The sequence below is a fragment of the Saccoglossus kowalevskii genome, chromosome 4, assembly GCF_978046115.1.
Source record: "Saccoglossus kowalevskii chromosome 4, keSacKowa6.1, whole genome shotgun sequence".
NCBI classification, from domain to species: Eukaryota; Metazoa; Hemichordata; class Enteropneusta; family Harrimaniidae; genus Saccoglossus; species Saccoglossus kowalevskii.
Window position 1 is genome coordinate 19,837,486 of NC_140644.1, and position 23,847 is coordinate 19,861,332.

Sequence of the window (23,847 nt, forward strand, 5' to 3'; positions counted from 1 at the left end):
TTTTAGCGTGTGTTGTTTTCGTCGCTTGAGACTCAATTCTCACTCGTGCGCAGGTTACAACCCTCTCGCTTTAACCAAACACAACTTTACAGAATGGACATTCTACCGTATATATTACTCTCATCTGTTTTAATGTAGAACATACCAATATTTGAATTATTATATTAAACTTATATTAAATAATATTAAAAACCATTCTGCAATTCACCAAAGTAAAACATGTCAAAGAAAGACTTTCAGTGTGCTAAATACAAACTACTAAAAAGAAAATAACACTAACTTTAATAGTCCAAACAGCATTTAAATATTTAAAGAGAGGTAGAATCCCATGTCAGGGCCAAGAAAATGAATTCAATTTATACTTTACTAATTAAATTACGCTAACAATCATGTCTATACAAAGCCGTAAAGTTGGGCTTGATTTATTACAAGACATGATGCAATACTATATCTCCACTATGACTTTCTTTTATATGTACTGCCTATCAAATTACTGTAATTTCTCCACAACTTAAATCAGTGATAAAAACATGTCAACACTCTTTTGAAAAAAAAAATCCAATAAAGAAGTGAAATTGTTCAATGTAATTATTGGCATCGACTATAAATATATTATAGGTATTAAGATTTCCCAAAATTCTAATAAATATTTGTCTCATACACAGTTTAGCTTATTGGCCATGCAAATATATTCATGTACTATGGGCTGATTAAGAAAAAAACGCTCAATACTCTGAAATTAATGCTGGTTTATGTTGATTTCATCAAATGAATCAAATTTGTTATGACAGTGTTCATTGACCAGCATCCGTGTGTGTTAAATGTAGAGGTATCTGAAAGACTGTAGATAGGTAATTTTTTTTTTCTGCCAGAATTTCTTATTGAAAATAATTTATATTGCCACTAAATTGTGTACAATTTTTCTGTTGTTTTTTTTCCAATTTTTGCATGGCTTAGTTTGAGTTGAGTTGTTTGTGTGTGTGTGTGTGTGTGTGTGTGCAGATCTGAAGGTCACACAAAATAAATAACACATATTTTACTGTGATTGAAAATTATTGCCTGTCCTTGTGACTTTGACATATAGCTCAATGAAACACCATGTCTGTCAGAGATAGAGGGCTCACTCTCGGATTATCTTCTGGCTTCACACTTGTAATCTCATTTCATTTGTGCTGACTGTTGCAAACAGGCTACCTGAATGCATCTTAAAAACACGGTAAATGACATACGAACAATTACCTAATCACGAAACTTAACAAATCATTTGAGATTTCACATTCCTCATTAGGTACTGCGTAGCGTCCATTATGAAGTGTTATCCACCAATCTGAATCCATTGAACAGTTCCAGCATTTGTATTCTTACAATGATTACTGTAACCAAAGTAGTGGTTGTTTGCAATCAACCGTAATTGTTGCACGTAACATCACCGTAATTCAAGCAGATTTAGTAGTTGAAATCCCATTAGGAAATCACTGTATTAAAGTTCTATTTTACAACCTTGGACTAAGCCGCACACCTATAGTTTTTATACTGACTCATAATTTGATTTGATTGCTGGCTATTATATCTATTTATTCTTTATTACATTATGTGTTAATGTTGGCGACACATGTACAGTTTTATTGTGTGCAAACTAATTTAGTATATGAGGTATATAATTCTGTGAGCTCCGTCTGTCCATACATCCGTCTGTCTGTTTACATGTTGTCTGAATGCCTGTTCACACATTTACATCATACTGTTTACTATAACCAGTTTTAGCATATACTGAATAATATTGAGAGTATTTTTTTTTTATTTTAAAAATAAATGTCACAATTTTATGTTAGGTCATTCATGTCAGTTTAGGGCCTTGTTTGATGATGTCACCTTGTCTCTTCTATTGTACTCTATCACATATACCGGAAGTTCAAATACTCTCTTCCATAGTTTTCCACTTTTCATTTTTTCTGTCTATATTCCAATTCACTAATGGTCTTCCTCTTAGCCTGCATGCATCCCAGTATACGTGAGCCTGGGTTCTTGGTTTCCTAGTTACCAAACCATTGCAATTTTCTCCCTCGTCCAGTTAATAAAAGTGGTTAATATTCCCCAAATTTAGATTTTAGTTTTTACAAAACTGACCCATTTGTTCTACAAATGTTCACATTTCAAAGCTTCTGAATCAATTTTATTTTCAACATTCATGTTATATATGTGCATGTTTTTCAACCTTACAGAGGCACATTTGTAAAGATATGATTGGCCAGTTTAAACTTGTTAGACAGTCCCAAAACATGTTGACCTTCACTAGCTGCCCTGTCACTATTTTGAGGCCTTACAGATATATTTACATTTTTAGAGACATTAATATGTTGTCAACTATTTAACCATGAATAATCATATTGGATAGACAAAAAGACTGAATAACATAAGATATAATATTAGAAAACAAAACAAAAAAGCACTTTTAAATTATTATTCAAAAGGTTGGGCCACAAATATTAAAGAGTTGAAGTTTAGAATTCAGTGTACTTGACTGAAAAATTTGTTTTTGTTATGACTGGTATTGAATTAACTACTGAATACTGTTAATGTCTGTAAGCGTAATGTGTGCAGGTAGTAGTTGCTGGTAATTAAGTAATTTTATAATGACTTCACTTATCAGATTTAAAAAATTATATAGTTGTTACTGACGGGCATATTACAAGTGAACATGTAGTCTTCTGAACAGTCTGCATTATGTTAGATTTATAAAGCGTGTTTTTTCAGTTTGCCTTTCAGCTGCAGGTCTCAGACCAGCCGTCGCAGTGCTTTGTAACTGATTTGAATGCTTAAAGCAGTGTTTTCAATTTATTTCTTACGTCAGTTGCGCTTAAATTGTCTCTTACCCATTGATATGGTGCGCTGTGAACGAGTATAGTTCAACAACTGTTTCTGTGTTTTTTTTGTTTTTTTTTAACTTACTGAATGTCATTCATACCTCTATCTATATGGTTCACGTACACTACCACATCCAAATTGAGTGAACAAAATTGAGAGCAAAATTCAGGTGAGCAAAATTTAATGAGTAAAATTTAGGTGAGCAAAATTGAGAATGAGAAAAATCAGAATTTTTCTCACCAAATCATATCCTTATTGTAAATGGTGAGCAAAATATTTTAACTAAATGGGGTTGGTAGAAGTGTCTATCATTTAATAGTATTAAAAAAATATTGAAAAAAACAGTGAACAAAAAGTTCTGGATACATGTGTACATGAAAACACCCCTCCCCCATTTTAAATCCTTAATCTATTTAAAGAGTAAATTTTACTCACTGTTAACAACAAAGACTCGTCATTTGATTAGAGTTTTGCTCACCATCCATCCATCCATTCATTCATTCATTCATTCATTCATTCATTCATCCTTCCTTCCATTCATTCATTCATTCATTAATTCATTCATCCTTCCATTCATTCATCTTTCCATTCATTCATTCATTCATTCATTGAAAAATCGTTGGAAATAGTTGTTGCATATTACTGTGATACACTAAATAAATTACAATATAGTGCACCACTAAAGAAATGTATGAATCAGGTGTAGAAAACGGAAGATAACTGTAAAATTGGCAATAATTGATAGCTCATGTCAAGTAGTGTGTGGTAAACTCATTTGTGTTACAACCTGACTCAATCGTCAGTACTAAGTACACTGTAATTGACATCTACGGGTCAAATCAGCTCGTCAATTACTCTACGTAGATGGTAATTCAACATCAAACACCTCAGTTTCATGTCTATAGTGTGGGAGTTCATACATGTATGTAGGACTTGTTTGTAGTAATTAACATATCATAATTCAGTGGTTTTATGACTTTAGAGACTGAGTTAGCAAAGATGAAAGTCAAAGCTCACAACTCTACTTTCCTCACTGACTTATATATTATTTTGAAGAATAATTGTCTTAAAAATGCAAAAATATACATTTTTTAAACAATTTCAATTCATGTTAAAGCATGTTTTCCTAAAAAATAAGTAATATTCATCACAGTAATTTGTTTGTTGACCACATTTAAATCTGGATTTTGTAAACAAAAGCATAAAAGAGAACCTTTAAAATTAAAATTTAAAATTAACTGTTAAAATTCAAGGGAATCTTTTTTAATGGTAGTCTAAAGGAGTTGTATTGAAGATTTAAAAGTCAGTTGTCAGCTTCTTCGTCATTATGAGGTAATATTATTAGGTTATCGATAATTATCAAAGAAAACACCCCCTCCAAGAGATGAATATACCACAAGATTTGGACCAGTTTCACTACATATACACTTATAAGTGATACCTGTGTTATTCATGTTCGGGGCCTACTTCTAAACACAGAAAACCGTGGTACAGTATATCAGGTATTTTAGACTGGCTTGCATAAATTAAAATTACTTCTCGTCCAATCACAATCTGGTATTTCCATGGATGACACACTGATGAAATATGATATTGATATGATTCCTAATATTATGAAAACATTTCAAAAAAATGACATATAACTTAGTGAGTTTTTAGTTTGATAATTGCATATATCATGGGTACAGTGACACGCTCTGTAATGGAAATTTTAATTTGGCTGAGACTGCATTATACCTTATGTTTCTTTCTCTGCCATTCAACTCATCCCCAAAAAGCTATGAATTCATCAACCTGCACTGAAAACAAATATACTTTTAAAGTAGGTATTGAGTGTTCATTCATTTGGTTTCTGAACGTGTGTAATACTACCGTGCATGCGTGACAGCTTCAACAAACACTGTCAGTATCTCTCAGTTGTGAAAATGCCATTTACTTCTCGTCTTGTTATCTCTCCGCTGTTCAAACCATTTTATTGACCAAGTCAAATCTGACAAAGAGCCTCGATAAATAGGGCAACGCTTCTTTATCTTCTTACATGTCTGCTGTTGAACCTAGTGTAAACATGTGCTGTTTGCCGATCAAAATCGGCTAACCTTTAGTTGTATTGATAGAATTTAATTGGATCTATGTAAACATTCGTCATACAACCTAAAAGTGGTATGAACATTCTTCCTGCTAGGTAAAGCTTTTATACAATTTACACTATTAACATGCATAACAACTCTCTGCTTAAGTAATGCATTTCATTTTCTGGCTTATAATTCGTTTGAAAGCCTTTTTCAGAAGGTTTAAGAAATCGATTATGTAAACACATAATGATTGTACACACTTTACCTGACTGCGATATTTTGAGTGGATTTTGAATTTTTCATGAATTTTTCTCATTTGTTTGATATCATTCACTGCAAAAAAATAGGCATTAATGTGTGCTTATGATGATATTGACTGTTAATGTTGATATACTGTAAAATACTTTATTTTAGCTGGAATAAATTTTCGCTGAAAAGACGTTTTGGGTGTTTTATATAGAATTTATTTTCACTGATTTCCGACGAGTTGAGAGTAAAATATAGGAAAAAAGGTATATTCGCTGGATTTAATTTTTACTGAATCATTTCTTCAGCAACAAATAATTTCAAGTGAAAATAAAAACAGCGTCCGGATAACTTTCGGAAATTCCGTCGCGTTTCGGAAAGATTTAATTTTCACAACTTTTGAATATTTATTCATACTTTTAGGCTAGTGAGGAGGTTATAATAATTTTTCATTTCACTTTAACTCTGTTTTTTTCACCCCTCAGACCCCTTTGAAAAGTCACTTCTGGCCATTGTAATGGCCACTATTTTCTTAATGGCCAGAATACCAACCATAAATTTTTTAATGGTCAAAATATTGACCAGTATTTTCAAACTGGTAGTTATAATGACCACTATTTTTACACTGGTCAGAATAATAGTATTTTTTAATTTAATGATGGAGTGGGTGACAATCTGTTTTTTTAATGGGTATTATAATGATCATTTTATTTTTCATTACATGAATAAAATGGTCATTTTTTTTTTCATGTCACAGATATACCCGGTAATGGCACATGGGGATTGACAGCTCTCCTCTTTTTCCTCACTCGCTTCAGTTTGCTTCAATTTTAAGCCAGTACAATTGTAGGTAAACGTAAAATACAAGATTTTGAAAAATTTGAAATATGGAATTATATATCTTGAAAAAATATGACGTTTTGGGTTAATTTGTTTTTAAAATCACAACAAATCATGCACTTGATACTGTTGACTTAATAATATATGTATAATGCAATAGGTTATTGAACATAGAAGATGACTCGTTTTCAAAATTCGGTCTAGACCCTTATCACGGGTGCTAATGAAGTGTGTGCAAACATTGAGCCCAGGCTAATCACCCAAAATACCATTGTACTTGATGTCCATTTGAAAATTTAACTATTATATTCATAACTATTCTTATTCATAACTATACTAAACTTGACAATCAATACAAGCACATTCTGTGACATTATTCTTGAGATAAAAATGGACTGACAATGAGACTCTGTACTACATCCTGTTCTTATAAAGGCAATGTCCAGCATTTTAATACCTTGAACAAACAAACAAGACATTCACTACTGAACCTTCGAAAAGGGTGCAACCCCAAAAATACTCAGCAACTGACTTTCCACCAAAAAAAGTCACATAAACAGCTGGTTACTCCAAAAAGTCACAGGGAGTTACTCCAAAAAGTCACATAAACAGCGAGTTATTAATCCGAAAATGAGCCTGTCTTTATGAGTGGGGTTAAGCTCAAACATAAACAAAATTCCCATTTTAATAATGACAAAAAACTAAAGTTTAGTCTTCAAATACACCCAAACTTTTCATAACATGTGTTATAAACTGTAGAAGTTTATGTTGAAGGGTTGATGGAAGGTGATTTTAAAGTGGCTAAGACACAGTCAACTAAAAAATACCCATGATGCTCTGCTTTATTTTTATATTTTGCTATTTTCTCTATTATGAATGGTTTAATGTGATATGAAAATTATCTGTGAAAATATTAGCACGGGCTAAGGGGCGCTGTTTACGAACGCAAAATTTCTGCTGCTGACATGTTTCATTCTAATTTATGAAGCGAAATGCACTGGAACACGAGCGTAGACAGACCGATTTATTTGGATGCACAGGCACAGTATATAACGGCGTTACAGAATGCAGAGTTTTATTAGTGCATGTTGTAGACAGCGAACCAAATTGGCGTTGTTGTATGCTCTACTACAGCGACCCAATCAGTGTGGAAGCGTGTACGGAGTAATTAATGACTGGTGGGATACTAGTTGACGACTTCCCCAGAAGTCGAAGATATGGTGTTTCGCATGCGCACGCATGCCGTTTTGGAGTGTAACGTAAATTGCACATGTGATATTGCTTTTGAGTGTACCAATCAACATCACAAAAATTCCCTTCTAACAACTATCAGCAAACTAGTATCGGAAGCACCACAATGGTTTTAAAAAAAAACAATTGAAAAAACTGGTGATGATATTAATAAAAAAAAATAAGCATTATAAATCAATAAAACATGGAAAAGGAATGAAAAATAAAAAATATTAAGGGAGAAAAATATATGGTGGTTGTTTCGATAATTTGTGGTTGGTTTATTTCGGTTAACAGTGTAGTTATAGAACTGTACCATTGCTGTTTAATTGTTTGTTCATAATTGCTGCCTCCCTTGGGAAACAAGTTTGGGTGTTCTTAGCCAGTGCACAGACCCTCAACACTGTGGCCTGTGCTATAACTGTTGGGCCCTCCTGTGAGTGAACACAATTGGGTATAGCTGATATGCAAACATTTGGGATTAGCTTATATCTTAGCCTGTACTTGGTCAAAGTCCCTCTTATGACTATGACTTGGTGTAGCCTGAAACCAGACTACTGTGGATCAGCGATGTTTTGTAATGGATTACCTCCCTGATGAGTACATTTAAATAACAATGGAAACTAGCATATCACTGGCAACACATACAAGGATTTTGGCAAATTTTCACTGTTTTGTATAAAACTATTTTCACAACAACATTAATGTTTTACAATAAATTATACCGAACATATGTATAATTTAGTAGCAGTAAAACTTTTTAAGTTTTTTTTGAATTAAGAATGCACCAATCTTACTAGGAATCTATTCAAATCTAACCTAATGTGTGCTATTAATAATGGCTCATCAAAGGTATTGAATTACTGAACACACACCTTTGCATAGTTTCCAAAACTAAAATATTATTTCATGCTCTGCCCCCTCTCATGTAACAGTTTGTTAAGAATACGTACATTATTTAAAATCATTTTAAAAATGTGACTGGAATGTCCAGGCCCAAACTTCTGCTGCTGCAACATCCGACCATTCCTGCATGTACATGCAATTGTTTCTCCGAGATTCTGCATGCAACCAGTTTATTTTTTGAACTGAATAACAGATTCCTAGAAGTTTATTTTGACATTTTCAAATAACACTATATATAATTTAACAATTTCAGGAATAGATTAGATTGCTTGCTATTCCATTAGAAACTCTTACTTCCAAGTGTGATTTTCAACAAGCGTTCATATGTTTAGCTAACCAAAGGGAAACAAAAGCATAGTGACAGGAAGTCAACACAGCAGAAAGTATGACAAAGGTTTACACTTCAAAAATGACTGGAAAGTAAATAATTTATAACCAAAGACCATCTATGCATAAACAACTAAAGATCTGGGAGGTACAGCTTTGCAAAGTAAAAATGTCATATGGGGGAGGGGGGGGGGGGTTAAAACATTGCTTCAAACACAGTCCCTCTATCACTGTGCTTCAAAACATCATCTTAATTATTCAGCTCAGTGTACAAACGCATAAAGTACAGAAATTGGATAATTAATGAAAACATTAGACAAAACAAGAATATGCAAGCAATATTTTGTTTTGTTTTTTAAAAATCATGATGTAGTGCACAGCCATACAGACTGTTTTAGTGGATAATAATATTTTAGGTTTGCAATGTCATACTCCTCCAGATATTCATCAGGTTTTCTTGAGAGGCGATTAGCTTAAGGAGGGGGCTGTGCAAAATGTTTTTTCTCCTCTTTGTTTTTGTGCTATTCTTTTTCTAGTGTAAAATATTTTTTCTCAAAGATGTAGGCGTGTCAAATTTGTTCATGTTTTTGATCTCTACAGGATTTTTTCAATAATATTTTCCTGTTAATTATTATTAAGAAGATGAAAGATTGTGGAGTGAGTGTGGGTGTGTACAAAAGGGTCAGCAAGAAGAACTATATAAGATAGCTGAAAATCATGAAATACCAGTTGAAAGATGTCACTTTTATTTGAGGGAAAACATAAAAAAAGGAATGTACAGTAACTCTACACACTTGGAACTTTCAAAATCTGTGTGCAAATGTAAAACTGATAAACATGCAAATGCTAAACCATTGCATCCATCAATACTGGTTAAACTTTTTTTTCCCCTTAACGTCCATAAATTCTGGTTCTTCAACTTCTTACGTTCCATTTATATAGTATTTCCTTTTTTTAAATTGTCATTATCTGCAAAAAAAAATTCAGATTGCTATTAGCTTACAATGACCAGTTTTTAATTAAGACACTTTGTAATCAATTTTGGAAACAAAAATTTGTGGTGTCTGTGTATTTTGGCATATTTCTGTCCTCACTAATAACAATGTGGATAAAATGACATCTTGTGATATGTCAATTTTTCCCCTATGCAACTCAGATATACTTCCAAAAAGATGATACCCGGTACATTCTGATTGAAAAAATATAAATATCAAATAAAACAGAATAACATCAAATTGTTTCCTAACCGAATATATTAGGGGTTGTGCCATATATACACACAGTTCATCTCTTGAGAGACTAGGACAGTACACAGTCCCTCTGTGGACAGTACATTGCTGTACTTGGGAACCTAATTTCTGAGAACAATAGGGGGATTTAACTTCCTACAAGAGACAAAAGAAAGTTATGTAACAATGCAGCTGCATGATTTTGTCTTTCAAAGTAGGAAGCTGTGTACATACAAAATTATAGAGTCCCTCCACAATGGGAATGCCACCATGCATGTACAACTTCATCGATCCCCAGGTACTTTCACAAAATAAATAATTGTATTATAATTATGATCCAATACAATACCATATTTGCTCTAAAATTACATTTGTGGATACTAAATCATGAAAATATTACTTATTTCGACCATTGAAGATCCCTGTAATTTACCTAAGTGCATGTGCTGCTAATAGAGTAATTATGTTAAGTGTAATATTGTTTCTATATTTTTTTTTCAAAATAAAAAAAATGATATTAAAAATATAAAAACAGTTTAGTTTGAAAAGTGAAATAATGGTATTCAGATGGTTATGATTTAAGCATGACCTTAGAAAACAGGGTCATGCAACTTCTGTCTGAGCAATGTGCAATGTGGGTTATAACCTCCTGTATAATCTCATTAATACATATACATGTACCTAGAAGATTTATACATCTGAAACAGTTTTTACTAGTATTCCCATTAGTCAGTGTATAACAAGTGCACTATGCTATATCTGTTCTAAATATGATGAAAAATCCACTTGTTACAATGACACAAATTTCCACAGGTCATTGTTTACTTTTAGGCAGTTTTGTTTCCTTGCAGAGAAAACTTACCATTTTTGTTTCCCTTTCCTGATTTCATAGTGGAATAAAAATTGTTAATTTTTAGTTTCACTCGCATCAATAGAATGGACTTGGCTATTCAAGTTTTGATCAAATTTAATTTTTCTGATTATATTCCAACCACAAAATTGTCTCATTTTGTGTAGCAACACCCTGGCAGCCATGTTTGGCTTATGAAACAGGAGCGGATGTAACAGTGGTGTTGACATAGATTTATTATCAGTTCCTCTAAGGTGTTAATTTGGGTTGGGGGGATTATAACTAAGGTTACATGAAAGGGGTAGCCACAGTAGCATGTCCCTGTTCTCTAAGGTCTATGATTTAAGTACCATTATATAGACTAAATATTTTTTTGTCCAAGTTGAGCAAGAGTACCCATGATCAATTTGGCTGACCCAGAAATGCCTAGGACATTTACTGACTGCATATTACGCCTTCATTATATTTTGTTTAAGTCTTGCCCATTTGCCCCCTGTATCTTCAAAAGTAGTGTTCATGCTACACAAAGTACGGGCTAAGATTTAAGCTAATCTCATATGTTTGAGTTCATGCACAGAAGGAAACAATGGTTAGCACGGGGTAAGGAACGCCCAAACTTATTAAGAATAGGCAAAATCTTCAGAAATTTTAACTATGAGTGCTCAGTAAGAGTAAGTAGGAAGGTTAGTTCTACAGCTATAAAACAATACCAAAGCAAATTCAGAAAGTGCAAATTGCAGAATAACAGGAAGTAGCACAGTATCTCATCATCGGTACTTTTTTTCTTGAGTCAATTTCTCTATATGTGTTAGCGTTGATTGTCATGCAGGAAATGGCACACCAAAATAAAAAGTTATGAATATAGTAGTAAATCTCCTAAATGAACATTAAATACAATGGTTTTTTTAGCCGAGCTAAGCGTTCATGCTTGTTTTGTTTTGCCTGTGCTAAGGCTTTGGACTGACCAGATTTACTCTGTACCTAGTATTTCTTAGCCTGTATTCATGCACATTTTTTTAGCACAGGTTAAGGTATTGGACCTCTTAGCCTTTGCTAAAGAGCTCTACGTGAATCTACGAATAAGTGTCTTCTGTTTATTTCTACCTTAGGTGCATACATTAAGATTCACTTCCCCTTTATATTGATCTCTACAACTCGTTCAAATCAAATCAAAGATGAGCAAAGAATATTAGATTCAATTGAAATTTAGTTTAAATCTATGCTAAATTAAAAGTTATTTTGAGTATGAGTTTTACTTTTTTCTTTTGTGCGCAAAGAAAAATGAACTGTTGCACACTGTAGGCATATATCATCTATACTAGTTTACAGGAAAAAGGGATTCTGTATGGTATTTGATGTTATGGGCATAATATATACATGTATAGTTAATACATGATTACTAAATTAGATTTCCCAGTGTACAGTACACTATTGCTGGTATTGTCTGAAGAGAAAAAAAAAACAATATACATAGTCTTCAAAAATTAAAAAAAAACAAACATTTTGCAGTCAGTTAAATTATTTTATTAAAATAATTTGAAAACATTGCCATGAATGGAAACAAATTTACGTTGATGTTTTTTTGCAGATTTCAGGAGTTGGAAATAAATTTTGTTTATACTTTTCTTGTATTAACAAACATAGGAGCTAATCCTCATTAACACCTACTTGAGCTTGTTGTTTGACAATTATGAATAATAATGAAGCATTACTTACACAGTGTGCCATGACTGAACAAAAGCGAAAGCCCCAAAAGACTATCCTGCTACATAAACAACAACAAAAGTATCTAATATTGTATTGAAGTCATTGTAAAATGGTAAAATAATTACAAATTCATACCTTGATGTGCCAGTTGTAGTACTGCAATCGTCCTATGATTCAACACCATCTAAATACTCCGCAGGTTATGCAGTCCACCAGCAGTCACTGGCATCAGCGTTACTATGAAATTTCACTGGGGATCGAGGCAATATTCGCGAAATTTCATTTAAGTGTACTTGGAAGCGCCAGTGAAACTTGGGAAAAATAAATTCCCACACGTATATTGAGGCTGTTTTCTGGGCCATTATATTTAGAGACATGAACAAAAATACTGGTCATTTTATGTATGTAATGAAAAATAAAATGACCATTATACTGCCCATAAAAAAAAAATGTTCATCAACTCCATCATTTAAAAAGCAATTGTAATTATTCTGACCAGTATAAAAAACATGGGTCATTAAAACCACCATTTTAAAAACACTGGTAAATATTTTGGCCACTTATTAATATTCTGGTCAATACTCTGGCCATTAAGAAAATAGTGGCCATTATAATGGCCAGAAGTGACTTTTTAAAGGGGTCTGAGGGGTGTAAAAACAGTGTTAAAGTGAAATGAAGAATTATTATAACCTTCTCACTAACCTAAAAGCACAAATAAATATTCAAAAGTTTTGAAAATTAAAACTTTCCGAAACGCGACGGAATTTCCGAAAGTAATCCGGACGCTGTTTAAAGTATTTCACAGTAGTTAGTATTATGACCTTGTCCTTGCATAGCTCTGTTTGCCCAATAGAGGGAGCTATTCTTGTTTTGTTTGCAAGCTCATTTCATTCCTATAGCTCAGATAAAGAAAAAAAATGAAATGAAAATATCACCCTTGTAAAAAACAAAAAATTGTGTTTTGTTTTTTCAAATTTCCCATAACATGATTAGAATATCACTCTTCATTAACCTAACAGCCATCTTTTTATGTTTAGAATTAACTTCAAGGATGACCTCAGTTTTTGTAATGAAATAGGAAATTACGATTAATTTTGTACGTCTTTGTTGAGAATGCTAAATACTGTGTGACAGCTACGTGTAATTTACCAATTACTCTCATTTGAAAAGGGCAAAAGTTAAATCAAATTTTCTTTCTGTTTTTGTACTATTTTTTTTTTTTATTCTCAGCAAATTGACCTACATGTAATCTAATTTAACAATAATAATAAATATTTACTAAATTATAGAGATTTTTCAAAGGTTGGGGATTAAAGTATTACAAAGTATTATCAGTCTAGTTATGATTTATTTCTTTACCAAGCATACACTACAGAACGCATTGCTATATTGACTTACCCAGAATGTACTGCAATGCTGATATACCCAGAATGCATTGCTACACCAATGTACTCATTCTGATTAATACAACATTGAGCATAGTTCAAGGAAGAATTTAATATGTTGTATTTCACAATTTTCTAATAATACCGTAATCAACGTCCCTTGTCTGTGAAGGTCATTTACCAATAACATTTGGTGAGCTGCACCATTCAACTTCTAGTTTCACTAAGCATTGCAAGTAAGAAACATGCACATTAATTTTGATGAATGAATGAGTTGCGTCAGTGTCATTATACTGTAATCAGGTGTTAATTACCTGTCAGAGGCTCCATTTAATTTCTCAGATTAAAAATAGAATAATTATTCTTTCAGGATTCCAATAGATAACAAAGACAATTTAATAACACACACAACACGATAGATAATTTCCTGTCTATGGCTGTTCGCACAAACCTTTAATTACCAGTCCCTTTCTCGATCTCTGTTTTCTTTACCTTTTACTGTGAAAACGTTCATTTTCACTGGTATTTAATTTTGCTATTTTGATATTCCATCATATTTATTGTGCTTTAAAAAGTTTCAACAAAACAACAAAGTTCTATCCTATTTTCAGATTTTCCTTATCAGCGAAAGTAGTCAAAGTAAAACCCAGTAAATAGTTAATGTTAAATTGGGAAGGTCGTCATTTGCACACGCACGGGAATTGAGTCCCAAGCGACGATAACATAGGTAGACGCTTGTTTCTAAACAATGACATGTATGGCCATCTGATGCATGCGAGGATGACGACTCCATCGCTTTAAGATGCCGGATAACATTCAATGTTTAAGCGCTAATGCTTTTGTCACCTTTCACAAAATAAACTTGCATAATTTTTTTTTTTCAAAAGTTTCAATCAAGAACTGTAACCAGTGGGAATTATGTTCAATTAAATTAACAAACAAAAATATGTGAAAATGTTCAAAATGTTTGCAAGAAATATCATGGTGTTCAAAGGGTTACAGGAAAAAATTTTGTTATAAAATGTACATTGTAAATAATGAAGCACTTCACAAGTGTACTAAATATATAGTACATAAAAATACGTATTACTAAAAATCAACATCTTTGTGTACAATGGAATCATTTTTTCACATGCATACAATGACCAAAATAATTTTCTCAAAGTGACCTCAAGTTTTTGAATCTTCTACAGCTGGTCAATTTTATAAATATTAGGATTTTTATTTAATTATTATCTACCTGAAAACAAACAAATTATGAAATGAACTATTTTGTGTAAGAAAGTGTAGGATTGTTTAGTTGGACTTCAGTACTAAAATAGAGGCTTTGAGTAACACACATAGTCATAATCATGATCGATTTTTCCTCCCAGTTTCCTCACGATATTTAATACAGAATTACAAAAAAATTATACGATTACATGACACTAGCTAAAAAATGCAAACTTTTTGAAAACCTTTACATATTTGTACTCAAGGCTCATTGCCCGATGATTGCCAGTTGAATGGTCGCCATCTTTAATCATGACAATCATGGCCCAGAGCGTGATTATGACTACCATTCATGATCGTGATTGAGCGTAATCAAACACCCAATCACAATCATGATTGGACCAAACAAATGCACCCAAAGTCTTTACTTATATCAGTCTTTTCTAGTAACTGTTATGAGGTGGAAAAAAAATCATTCCTAGCTGTACATAAATGCTTTCTGGAGATGATGAGTCAAAGGTGATGCGTTAAGAAAGATCAGCTTCAGCACAGACTGAAACAATGCACGAAAAATAAAAAGAATAAAGAAGCCATGGAGTAGCGTGCATGCAGTTCGTTTTCACATATCGAATATGTCATATATCAGCCCCCGAACCAAACATGATGCGGCTCAACGACTGTAGCGTTTTAAGTGGAGATTATGCTATATTACAATTTATGCGGAGATTTGTAAAATGATACAAACTGATTAACTTGCCATAAATGTTGATATGAATGTATTATGACAGTATAAGACTTTTATTTCTGACAGAATACAAACCTTGATGTAATTACATACACCTGAGAAGGATGGATACGCTGATGTAATTGATACCATGGATAGTGTTTTAATCCCCTGACACGGACTTAAACGGATGTTTTATATCCTGTTTCTACGATGATGATAATATGTTATGGTTTAATTTAAAATTCAGAAGTGCATTGACTTGAGGGGGAAGGAGGGGTCTTTCTATTCATAAATTGAATACAAGTTTAGTTTATCAATCTCTGATGTATCCTTGATAGTGTTTCAATAAACCACACTGACAACAACTGATGTTGCTTGCAAACCACACATTGTGAGTCTTCGCATGCAGTTACCTAAGTACGTGTACTGAGAAGAATACGTGTATGTTTGTGAGTGTGTTGATTTGTTCCACTGATATCTAAATGAAAATTGGTACGGTACATACGTGCACACCTGATTTAATTGTTTTTGTTTGAAATACATTTTATTGCTTATTAATTACCTTTATTTGCATAATAATTAGCCAACTTTCAAATACTCAAGAATCACTTCAGATGTTAATGTAGCTTGGTGCGTAGGTAGTCTGGGATGAAGACCTTATTTGTTCTTGGTTGAAATCTGTGCATATGAAATATCTAAGCATCCTTGTTGATATCTGACAAGCCACTCAACAGATATAAATGAAACTTGTTACATGTAGGTGGTGTGGCTGGATGTGTGCATGTTAAATATCTTATTTGCATAAATGAGTTAAAGGAGTTCTTCGATAGATATCAATTTTAAAAACCAATGCTTAGGGATTGTCATCCACTGACCTGCATAGTTCATACATTTTAATAACCACATTTGCATAATGTTTAGAATAATCTTATCTTAATTACACTTATGTGAATTCAAATTTATTCCTTTAGATATAATGTATCTAGAATTTCCTGCTAGTAACATCATCAATACTGTGAATTGAATTGGTTTAACCTTGAGGATTTCTCCAAAGACTTATTGTTTAAATTTGAAATTAATTTGAAAAATTTACTATATATATTTTATGATTCCATTTGCCCCCAGTATGCAGAAGTTCTTTGTGAGCTTTCGTTGATGATATCCTGGTTCCATGATGATAATATAGATGTCGACGGTTAATTTGAAATTCAGCCTGAGGTGGGGTAGGGTGATGTCATGCATCTGGACATGCACGTATCAGTCTTGCGTAGGTAGACTGGACAATCATATGTCTGACATACACACTGTCAATTACATACATCAGCAATTGTTAATTGCCTGGTTGTGTCATAAAATAGGTCAATTGCTAGGGTTTAATTGTATTCTTCAAATTCGTTTAATTGTACGTGTATAATGTAGGGCATATGCCAGATTACTGGGCTTAGAGGGGGCACGTCTGTTATAGAATGATAATTACTGTTCATATGTGAATTGCAATCACTTTGTCATTTTTATCTCCCCCTGTTTGTTTTAATGAATGCTATATTACTTAGAGAATTAAGATTCTGACTTATAACTTAAAATTTGAAGAACTTATGTGACAGCTGAAAAAGTTCATTAAAATATGAATTAAGTTAGATATCATTTCATATTATCCAGCTTTTTGACTGCATGCTCCATGCCTTTTTTTTCATTTTTTTTAACAGTATCTTGACAGAATCCCCCAAAAAATTGTTCTGAGTGGCCCCTTTTGAACAGACGCTTGCGCAGAGCAGAATTATTTTTTTTTGTGCCTAATCTGGATTGTCAGAGCGTTCCTCATCTTCTATTTGTACCACTCTAATAACGTAACCTACTGGTTTACTGAAATGTATGTTATTCAACTAAATCACCGCTTTCTGAAGCCTCTAAAGCTTAGATGGGATATAAATTGTACAATCACAATTCTTCCTTAAATGCAATCAACTCTAGTAAAGTTAGAAGGAAATAGTTTTTGAGGGCTTGATTATATGGGATGTAATCCAGCCATGTCCCTGCAGAGACATGAGGGTAATTCTCAGTTGTCTCGGTTCTGAGTATACCATAGGATCAATCAGTAAATATACAATTGCAGCAGCTTGCGCTTGTTTGCTCTGCAAGTCTGTGTTCGCCTCTAGACTAATTTCCCGTCACAGTGCGCTACCTTACTACGCGACTGGATATATATGTTGAATAGAGTATCAAAAGGTCACATGGCCTACTATGTACCAGTTACGTGATTTCAATAAATTGCTAATTGTATTTGCTAATTGTTTTTATTGGCCTCTTGCCCTAACTACTTCACCGCTAGACTTTCTTGCCCAAATTGTCTGCACTTTTTTCTTATATTCGTCAATATTTCTGAAAATGAACCCTAATTTTGGAGCCAGCAGACAAAATTTTGAAAATTTCAAAAAAAAATTGGCCATTTTTGTCCCAATCTTTTAAAAGAAAGTGCAGACTATACAGACTATTTTGTGAATTTGTGATGAAAAGAGGAAACTGTTGGTGAAAAGGTTAAGGAACATTTTCTTCTCGTAATATTTTCACTTTCTCATCATGCATGGAAAGATGATAGCCCTCGCACAAAAGTAATCTTTAATATCAATAACCTATAGGGCACTGACAATTTGGATAGTTGTCATAGCAACAACTTTCTCCAGTTCATAAATAAATGAATAATTTGTTAGCTTAACTTTACATGGAACCCACTAGCTACTATTTATGATTTAACTCATTGCATAAAACTTGGCTATTGAACAGAAACTTTAATCCTTCTATAAATTATTACTTCTCATTTTACGGTAGTCCTCGATCATTACATATAAATAATAGTGTATTTAATGTCAGTCAGAAAGAGCAACTCTAAATCTATGCCCAGACAATATGATAAGTGAGACTGCCTTCAATAAACCATAGCACAGATGAATCTCCCTTTTGTTGACAAATGTAATTTGTGCTTGATTACAAATGTATATATATATATATGTTTATAATAACAGGTTTGGAAAAACTTGAAAAGTCTTTTAATGCTGGAAAAAAATGACTGAATGTAAGTTTAAATGTCTTCTGTCAAGAGATTGACTGACAGAATAATACTGAACAATACACCACCTGAATTAATTGTGAATTCAAGATGACGTAGCTACATTAAAGGGACCAGTCTTCATATCTCACCGAGTTTGCAGTTCTTGTACAAAGCATTTTGCAATTTTTTTTTTAATTTATAACTACAGTGTATTATATCCACTTACCTATTAAAGAATCTTGTGAGAGTTGACTCTTGTAGTGAATGCGGTTCTCTGTCTAATAAACAACTGTACTTTGCACTCAGTATCTGCAAGTATATGCAATATAATGCATTATGTCACCCCTTCTCTATGCTTGTTTCGTGGTTTAACTGTCTTCTGCAACATGAAAGTAATGGAAATATGACTGTCAGTGTGATCCTATCCACACTGTTAAATCGTTCATATCGAACTTATTACTCATACTGAGTGACTTTACATGAATGTATTCTTTGCAATAACAGTCTTATTATGTTTACACATAAGATTTGTTCAATTCGTAACATTGTTGCCGATAATCGATTCCATTTTTGTCTCAAAGAAGAGGCTAATGTCACACCAGTTGGAGTCTGGATGTATCAAATCTTGTTCTACCAATATTTCAAGAATAACAGAGTGGATTGAGATGAAATTTGGTATACAGATACTTTGTGATGAATTCCAGAACCGATTAGATTTTGGTACAATTCAGTGCATATTAATCACGCAATTTGCATACCAATTAACTACTTATAGCATGTTTTGTTGATATCCTAACAACTATTTTGGTGAAATTAGTTAAAACTTGGTAAATGCATTTTGTTTGTGTAGTTGTATGTCTTTATATATACTGCTTTGTAATCTGTCTGCATATGGTAATTAGCTGATTTGCAAATAAATTAACTCGGTCAGTTTGAATCTATGAGGTTGCATGAGTATGCTGAGGTAGAAATGGTTTTATATTAGTTGCTCAATAAACATCAAAGAGCATTGAAATGCACTTCACTTGGGAGCACTTAAATTCTAGCTTCGTTAGTATCTGCTAATTTATCTCCGTCCAAATATGCTAATTTTCCCAAAAGAGGTGACTATATAAAATTAATATGTGCAATTACTAGTGCAAGAAGTCGTCTGTCACATTAGGTGTCAGTCTGACCATTTCCTCATTCATTGAATGTACAAGATATTTTGAGACTACATTTTTACAAACCCTATATAGCTGCACATGTGCGTGGTTAGAGCAATGAAATCCAACACACCTACAGCATACAGGGACTCTGACTCTGTATCTGTAGGTAATGTTTTGCAAGTCAAGAGATCTGACATGAAATTAATGACAATCTGACATTTCGTCTGTCCACATAGACCAGTGTGAAAGATTGTAAAGCAGAGAAAAGCAACATTTTTTTTTCCTAGATCGGTCTGACGACTCCCTATAGACAGACAACTCTTCATCTTTCATTTGCATTGCGAGATTATCGTTGATTCAATGACGAATGTCGACTAGCATGCAATCTTTGATGTCAGTTGTGCGGTGATTGATAATTAGATAATAATGGATTTCATCTCGTTTATTTTGTGTGTTTTTTCACCAAAGTTCATCATGCTCAATAATTCTGTTGTTTTAGCATCTTAGCGTACAATGAAGTCTCATTTTCTCTGAAATTATAAATTGCGGTTCTGCATTTTTGCAGTGATTATCTGTGTCCCTAGGTGAGCGGATATAATGACATTGATACATTGTAAAATAACTTTGTGTTGTGCAATTTCTTGTAGCATAGCGTAATTAGTGTTTCCTCTCAAACTACATCTGTGAAACTTGATCTGCAGGTACATGTACTGTACGAATTAGTCAGAAACGAGACGATTGTTCAAGGGTGCGCTTTTATTTTTTCGTCTTGAATACTGAAAAAAAAACATTGGTGTTGCCCTTTTGAGAACCAAAAGTCAACTTTAGTGACTGCTTCCGAAATAAATCCACATATTTTGTTCCAAATTAAAAAAAAAAAAATTTGATCAATTTGAAAGGATTTAGCCAAAGTCTGGTTCATACAAAATTAGCCAAAAAATTATTATTATATAGAAATGAAAAATGTTACGCCAAATTTTTTTTGGAAAGATTATGATGCTCTTTGATTTTAAGAGCCAAACTGCCTCGAATTAGAATCATTTCACAATTCTAAATGGCTGACCAGATGAAATACTGAAAACAAAGACCTGGTAAAAAAGAAAGTTGTTGACTGTTCATGCTGTAAATAGCTTTTTTAGTCCCTGTTCGGACGAAGTCTTAAAACGGGGACTTATAATTCGGTCTCCGTGCGTCCGTGTGTCTGTGCGTCCGTCCGGAGTCATATCTCAGAATCCCTTGGACTGATTCCGTTCATTCTTTGCATGTGCCTAGTACTTTATGTGGGACATATGCACATGCAGTGGTTTAGCAATTCGATTCAAAATGGCCGACTGGCAGCCATCTTGTTTTTTGAAAATGTTGTATTTTGGACATGCTTTGTCAGTTTTCATTCAAACTTGGTACATAGATTATACATGTTAGGATACATGTCCATGATGATTTATTTCACAATTGGATCAAAGATGGTCGACTGGCAGCCATCTTGTTTTTTGAAAATGTTGTATTTTGGACATGCTTTGTTAGTTTTCATTCAAACTTGGTACATAGATTATACATGTTAGGATACATGTCCATGATGATTTATTTCACAATTGGATCAAAGATGGTCGACTGGCAGCCATCTTGTTTTTTGAAAATGTCGTATTTTGGACATGCTTTGTCAGTTTTCATTCAAATTTAGTACATAGATCATACATGTTAGGATACATGTCCCCGACCGTCTGTCAGTTCCTGAGTCTGTCCGTTCGATCGTCCGTCTGTCTGTGCGTCAGTCTATCCAACGTCATATTTCAGAATCCTGTGGACCGATTCTGTTCATTCTTTGCATGTGCCTAGTACCTTATGTGGGACATATGCACATGCAGTGGTTTAGCGATTCGATTCAAAATGGCCGACTGGCAGCCATCTTGTTTTTTGAAAATGTTGTATTTTGGACATGCTTTGTCAGTTGTCATTCAAACTTAGTACATAGATTATACATGTTAGGATACATGTCCATGACGATTTATTTCGCAATTGGATTAAAGATGGTCGACTGGCAGACATCTTGTTTTTCGTTTTTTTATGCGGTATCTTGGACGTGCTCTGTCAGTTTTCATTCAAATTTGGCACATACATGTACTTTATACATGTTAGGATGCATGTCCATGACAATTTGTTTCAAAATCTGGTCAAGGATGGCCGATTGACAGCCATCTGACTTTTTGGCCTTACTACTATATTTCCACAATTTATGTACCATTTTCATTCGTACATGTATTTGGCACATACATCATACATATCAGTGTGTTTCATAATCAGATCAAAGATGGCTGAATAACGGCTGTTTTTAATTGTGGCCATATTACTATGACACGAAACACGAGTTTTGATGTAAATAAACAATCTGTTGTATACGCCACTTGGAACTCAAGTTTCAAGGACACGCTCGCGACAACCCTTCTGCTTTAATATGACGAGCACAAAGAGAATTTAACGGGGACTGTGTCATCATTTTCAATGACTTGCTTATTTTCAATTAGATTTTTTTCCTGCTATTTTTGCTGAAAGAATGAATCAGTGAAAATAAAATACAACATAAATACCATTTTACATACATCATAAAAAATCAGTGAAAATAAATATTATACAAAACAGCCAAATTGTCTTTTCATCACAAATTATTTTCAGCTAAAATAAAGTATTTTACAATACTTGAAGTATTGTCACAGTGCTAATGAGATCATCTCTTATGTGCACATAGCGATTCCCACATCGTCTAATATCTTGTTTAGAGGTATATTCATACTCAACAAGAGGTACACATGACATGTTTCCTTTTCTCTTGAGTACAACTTTAATAACTACCTCAATGCAATCTGGTTTGTTTCCTTCAATAGTACTTCTCAATACCTTTTTCAATTTAAACACTGTTCAATATCGAGAAGAAACTGGACAAGTGTATTGATTACTGATTGAATTTCTTCTGTCTCAATTGTATCTTTCGATGTCTACTTTGTTCTCGTTAAAGCCTTACACAAAGTTTTAACACTTTAACACTGCAACTCTTGTATTCAAAGTGTTCCTCAATCTGTATTAGAAGCCACACCCATTTCCCATATGTGTAATAGCAGCGCAGCATCCCCTATGTTGCATTGTATCATTTTGATGGAAGTCGCGGCTTCTAATCCTGCTTTGACTATACTAGTTGTCACTGTGCAGCCATATTTCGCATGAGCAAACATTGTGTAATGGTGTCTAAGCTGATAACCGTCGTTCAAACTTAGTACATACAAATGTACATTAAACATTATAGGTCCCTGATGCACATCATTGTGTTTTTCAGATCAGATCCAAAATGGCTGACCGGCGGTCATTTTATTTTAATGAATGTGGTTCTATAGCCATATCTCTCATTATGGACAAGTACTCATTTGACGACTGAATGTCAATTATTTTGTTAAAAAATCATCATATTATTTAAGCATCAGCTTCTGGATCTAAATCTCTAACATGTTTATGTTCAAACTATATTACTATTAATTAACAAAACTATATACAATGTGTCTTAAACTTGATAAGTAACCGGGACTGTGCCATGCATGGCTTGTAAATTTTAGTCAGTTTCCAGTCTGATAATATTTTCCTATTTATACAATGGAAAGTTCTCTCCCATAATGCATTGCATATATCTACAGTAACAAGCTCAGTGATGAAACATGTCCTTTGGTGCAAACTGCCTTAAAAGTGAGCTTCCTTCTTTTTCATAATACCTGAATTTGCTTCAAACTGCCTTAATTTTAATATAAAGTGATTTGTTTATAACAAATTTTTATAACAGAAAAAAAGTACATTCACCTAATTTCATTCCGGCTAAATATTAATCACTTGAAAGTATTCCTTCATCACTCTTGGTGTACGTGAGTTTTCTATTCAGCATTATGGATGATTTATACAGCTTCTATGTCACCAACCCTCTGAGAGAATGCAGAGGAATTTTCACCTAAAGATACAATTTCTTCGCATAGAGTAGAATATTAAAGCGTTGATACGTAGTATATTACATAAAAGAAGATTA

General features: G+C 33.2%; 1 protein-coding gene and 1 long non-coding RNA gene across 2 annotated transcripts in view; one reads left to right on the forward strand and one right to left on the reverse strand.

The window, feature by feature from the left end:
• The window catches only part of LOC100377614 (TBC1 domain family member 19-like), a 158,524-nt gene that overhangs the window by 75,630 nt on the left and 59,047 nt on the right, over positions 1-23,847 (forward strand). The gene's annotated exons all lie outside the window — the stretch shown is intronic.
• LOC146746821 (uncharacterized) lies at positions 9,216-10,182 on the reverse strand. Its single transcript, XR_014929098.1, has 2 exons — positions 9,734-10,182; positions 9,216-9,455 (listed from the first exon to the last, which is right to left on the reverse strand). It is a non-coding gene; the product is annotated as an uncharacterized LOC146746821 (long non-coding RNA).